The sequence below is a fragment of the Macrobrachium nipponense genome, chromosome 32, assembly GCF_015104395.2.
Source record: "Macrobrachium nipponense isolate FS-2020 chromosome 32, ASM1510439v2, whole genome shotgun sequence".
In the NCBI taxonomy this organism is placed as follows: domain Eukaryota; kingdom Metazoa; phylum Arthropoda; class Malacostraca; order Decapoda; family Palaemonidae; genus Macrobrachium; species Macrobrachium nipponense.
This window is the reverse complement of record NC_061094.1, coordinates 65348474-65354615: the sequence shown is the minus strand read 5'-3', so window position 1 is coordinate 65354615 and position 6142 is coordinate 65348474.

Here is a 6142-nt window from a genome sequence, read left to right as displayed (position 1 = left end):
CGTCGACGAAGTTTTCATTCAACCATCACTTAAGAAGATTAAAGGAAGATTATCAGCGGGGGTGATCTAAATTGGCTTACTTGTGGACGGATCTCTTGGTATAAATACCACCTTTTCTGTAAACTTTTCTCATTCATATACCTGAAGAGAGAGACAGCAGTCTCTGAAATATAGTACTTTTCTCTCTACATTTTGGTGTTTTTATGGGCTCCTTTTATTAGATATATATTTATATATATATATATATATATATATATATATATATATATATATATATATATATACATATATATATATATATGTGTGTGTGTGTGTGTGTGTGTGTGTGTGTATGTAAAGACAAAGAGAGAGAGAGAGAGAGAGAGAGAGAGAGAGAGAGCGAGAGAGAGAGAGAGAGAGAGAGAGAGCCCCCGTAAACAAGAAATAATGAAGAACGATGTCAGCCATACCACCAGAAATAAAAATGGTCTTTATTACGGTCTCTAGCGGGGAAATGGACAGCGTTTCTCTGTTGAACCTGGTGCCAAGAGAGAGAGAGAGAGAGAGAGAGAGAGAGAGCGAGTTCCTCCCCGGATAATGTTTGTCTACGCTTCAGGACTCTAATGAAACTTCTGAAGAAATAAGAGCGGGAACTCTTTTATTTCTTTTTTTCTTTTTTTTAAAGTGATGGCGTATGTCGTGTTACGTACTGACAAATAATGCTTGGCGGGAAAAAAGGGAGTATTTTCTTCTCTCTCAACATAGCGTTCTTCTTTTCCTTTATTTATGTACAGAAAGAAATTGAGAAAGAAAGCAAAAGAGGGCGACATTGTCCATTGCAACATCCCGGAAAAGAACTATTTACTCTTCCAGATACGGTTAAAGGTCTTTGTTTTTCCAGTTCGTGAAGGTGACTTTTGCAGTGAATGGCTGTGAATTATATTTTAAGCGTTAAAACGTTTGTTGATATATTTCAAAAAAAATATCATTTCTGGCAAGAGGATGACCTACCTCTGGGAATTTTAACTCCAAAAATGCTACACTACGAACTTAATAGATTGCGAGTTGCGAGGCACACACACACACACACACACACACACACACACACACACACACACACACATATATATATATATATATATATATATATTATATATATAATATATATATATATATAATGTTTTATGCGTGTGTGGGTGTACTAAGAGCAAAATCTTATCCTTCTGACATTTTCAACTTGCCAGATAATATCAAGGTTATTTTTTCCCTGTATTACGAGAATAAAATAACGCTAAACTCCGACCAAAGATGAAGAATTATACAAATGTCAAGGGGATATGGAATACTGCGTAGTGGAGAAGAGGAGGAGGAAGAGGAGGAAGGAGGAGGAAGAGGTGAGGAGGAGGATGGAGAGGAGGAGGAGGAGGAGGAGGAGGAGGAGGAGGAGGAAGAAATTGCGACAACTCGTTAAACTTAAGGAGGGAGAACGTTTTGACTTCTAAGGAAAAACATTTTTTACTTTTTTGGAAAAAAAAAACATTTACGACTTTTGAGAAAAATGTTTTCGCCTTTAGAGGAAATACATATCGCCCTTTGAGAAAAACCTTTTGACTTTTTAGGAAGAAATGTTTTCCCTTTTGAGGAAAAACATATTACCTTTTGAGAAAAAAAATTTTGGCATTTGAGAAAAACGTCATGCCTTTTGAGGAGTAACCATTGCCTTTTGTGGAAAAAGTTTTGCCATTTGAGGCAAAATGAAAAAAAGGTTTTTCTATGGAGAAAAATATTTCGACATCGGAGAAAACGTTTTGCCTTTCGAGGGAAAAACATTTTGCTTTTTAAGGCAAAAATCTTGCCTTTTGAGGGAAAAAAGTTTTGTCTTTCGGAGAAAAATTAAAATTGCCCTTTTGAGGAAAAAAAAGGATCTTGACTTTTAAGGGGGAAAAAGTTCTGCCTTTAGAAGAAAAATGTTTTGCGTTTTGGGGAAAAAAGCTTTTTCCCTTTTGACGAAAAAAAGGATCTTACCTTTAAGGGGAAAAAAAAGTTCTGCCTTTTGGGGAAAAAAGTTTCGCTTTCAAAAAAATCGTTCTCCCTTTTGAATAAAAAATTTGCCTTTTTAGGGGAAAAAAAAGTCTGCCTTTAGAGAAAAAAAATTGCCCTCTGAAAAAAAAATTGGCATTTGAGAAAAAGTTTTGCCTTTTGAAAAAAAAAAAAAATTTCTTTAAAAATAACGTTTTGCCTTGTGAGGAAAAGAAAACCTTCTGCCTTTTGAGGTTAAACCCAAGCCATGCAAAAACAACAACAACACAACAACAATTATTGACCTCCTCCGGTCTCAAGAGCCTCTCAACGTCCCAGAAGAGACCAGCACCTCATGACCTGGAAACGTGTGCTTGTGCCTTCATGCATACAGAATGTATACTTGTACGAATATACGCTTTGCATGATGGATATTCATTTTTGTATATGGTAAAATACACACGGAAAACTAGGTAAAAACTAGGTGACAGAGAGACCATATTTGACTAAATTTTTGTCGAAAAGAAATTGATTAGTGCTTGTGCCTTCATGCATACAGAATATATACTTGTATGAATATACGCTCTGCATGATGGATATTCGTTGGTATACATGGTAAAAAACGCAAGCAAAACTAGGAAACAAATCTGACGTCAAAGTTGACCAAACGTTTGTGCTTGTGTCGTCATGCATACAGAATGTATACTTGTATGAAAACACATTTTTGCAAATGGTTTTCATTTTTCACACGTTCTAAAATGCTCACGCAAAACTAGGCAACGGAGAAACGTCATGTTTTCCCGAACCTTTGTTCGAAATGACCTTGATCTCCTCATGAAAACCAATTCACGAACATGTTGTTTTTCGAGAAAAATAAATAAATAACCATTTCACGTCAGTGATGATACCTTTCAATTGTTGCAGTACACGTCACCGTAATAATGACTTATTACATTTTGTTGAATTTTGAGAATCAGATCACAGTGTCGCAAAGCTTTGACGAAAAGGAAAACGAATTTTATTCACGATTTCGTGACAAATGACAGATATTTCAAAGTGGATAATTATAATCACTGTGACCTTTCGCTCGTGAGCTGTGAAGCAGAGGTTTCGTTAGAGGGGAAATGATTAATGCTATGAATGCAAATTTGCTGCAACTACGGTTGGAGATTAAGCTGGCCTTATGCTCATAGAGCAGCAGCCCGTAGGAAAGACTGTATCGAATCGTTATTCATTGTTTGTTTGTTTGTATGGTGCTTTTACGTTGCATGGAACCAGTGGTTATTCAGCAACGGGACCAACGGCTTGACGTGACTTCCGAACCACGTCGAGAGTGAACTTCTATCACCAGAAATACACATCTCTCACTCCTCAATGGAATGCCCGAGAATCGAAGCCGCGACCAACGATGTGGGACGCTAATACCATACCAACCACGCCGCTGAGGCGCTGTTATTCGTTGTACTGGCTCGCTTGGGTGACTGACTACATTAATTAATTAATATGATATTCAAGATCCATGAGAGAGAGAGAGAGAGAGAGAGAGAGAGAGAGAGAGAGAGAGAGACAAACGAGCATAATGAACTTGGACAATTGTGTTAGGTACAGTAAGACATTCAAGATCCATGAGAGAGAGAGAGAGAGAGAGAGAGAGAGAGGAGCAGAGAGAGGAGGTAACCTGGAAAGACAGAGAGCTAATTAATGAACTTGGACAATTGTGTTAGTTTACAGTAAGACATTCAAGATTCCATGAGAGATGAGAGAGAGAGAGAAGAGAGAGAGAGAGAGAGAGAGGAGAGAGAGAGAGAGAGAGAGAGAGAGAGTACCTGGAAAGACAGACGAGCTTAATTAAATGAACTGGACAATTTTGTGTTAGTTACAGTAGACATTCCAAGATTTCCATGAGAGAGAGAGAAGGAGAGGGAGAAGAGGAGAGAAGAAGGAGAGGAGAGAGAAAGAGAGAAAAGAAGAAGAGAGAGCAAATAAAAATTTTCTCTTTTCATGCAGTAGCCGTCGCAGTCTGGCAAATAAACGGAGATGATTTTCCTAGATTTCCAAAGCCAGCAGCAATACTCTTAATCTCCCCAAAGCATCTCGCCCGGTCCTATCCAATAGTGAGAAAGAACATGTCGCCGGCGGCGGCGGCGGTGGCGGGGGAGGGGGTGGGGGGTGAAGTTTTCGAGCGCCTTAGCGATTTACGACACAGCGGAAGAGTTTAATGTAGCCGCTAAGTTTAGATTGCTTTCGGAAGTTGCCGCCAGGGGGACACCGGAAAACAAGTGGCCAACAGGACGGAATTGAAAATGCAGTCGGATCGCGCCACTGTTTTTGAAAGCTACGTAACATCTGTTTTTTTTTTCCTTTTTTTTGAGATGCTACAGTGCACCACGTGAGGTGTACTGACGGAACTAACATCCTAAGGAGACAAACATCATCTTTCAAATAACGCTACATACAAGGATGACTTTAAAAAGAGAGGTCAGGTCAAGTCAAAAGCGGCCGCGGTTTCAAAGTCAAATCTGGTTCCGGGTGAGATAATAATAATAATAATAATAATAATAATAATAATAATAATAATAATAATAATAATAATAATCCAAAGAAACCTCATAATCACTTGAGTTAATAAAATAAAATGGAAAAGTAAATACGCACTAATATGTCTGATCTTGTTATTTAAAATACAAAACAGAAAGTTTTCGAAGACCTGCACGGTCAGATTGACAAAGAGGACCGTGCAGGTCTTCGAAAGCTTTCTGCTTTGTATTTTAAATAACAAGATCAGACATATTATTTTGGATTTACTTTTCCAATAATAATAATAATAATTGCAGAATTTACAGAATTTATTTTATACAAAATTCTCTCAATTCTTCTCATGACTTGTTTCATTAGAGGAACTGAGAGAATTTTGTTTAAAATCAATTCTGTAAATTCTGCCATTATTTTTAATGATAAAACATGTTTGAAAGAGGGTCTGTTTCCAGCATACACAAATATAATAATAATAATAATAATAATAATAATAATAATAATAATAATAATAATAATAATAATAATGATAATAATAATAAAAAAAATAATAATAATAATAATAATAATAATAATAATAATAATAATAATCATAATAATAATAATAATAATAATAAAGAAGAAAACCATCTTTTAAGCTTAAACATTTAAAACATAATGACTGTACCCTTCGAATTCACTATGAGATAAATTGATAAGAAATATCAATAAAAATGGGCTAATTTAATAAGGAAGAAGACCCTCTTTTAAACATATACAGTGAAAACATTATGCCTGCATCAATCGAGTTCACTGTGAGATTATTGAAGAGAAACAGAAATAAATTTTCTCTGCACTTGAGAACATTTTCATCCTTCGAGGAGAAGAGACAAAATCTCTCGCCTTGGCAGACAAGGTTCTACTGACCTTTATCTTTAAATGAGTGAGCGTGGGTAGCTGAAACACGATGCTAACGCCCCGTGATAATTACCAATTTAACCGTCCATTCCCTTTAAGAGAATCTGGAAAGGGGGGAGGGAAGAGTGGGGGGAGGGGTTAGGTAACTTTGCGATTATTGTTGCATTTCTGGATATCACTGGAGAGAGGCTCTCTCTCTCTCTCTCTCACTCTCTCTCTCTCTCTGCATTTCTGTATATCATTTGAGTCTTCTCTCTCTCCACCCGCCCACCCACACACACATATATATGTGTGCGTGTGAGTGTTTGTGTATGTGTTTATTCATTCGAAAACCATAACTTTCACGAAATTCAAATGATATTCTTTTAATATCTGTATCTCTTGGCCTTCCGAAGCACCAACGTCAAATTAAGAAAGCCATTTTACGATAATAATAATAATAATAATAATAATAAATAATAATAATAATAATAATAATAATAATAATAAGGTCGAAACGGCGGACACAGCAAGAAAAGTGATGGACTCCTAAGGAGGCAGGATGCAACCCGGAACCCCACACTATAAGTACCACCCAGTCGAATTGGAGGACTGTGATAGATAAAAATAAAATAAAATAAAATAAAAATAATAATAATGTAATTTCTATCTGATATGATAATAACCGTGTCAGAATAAAAAGGACTCATTTGGATTAATTCATTTTACTTGGAGC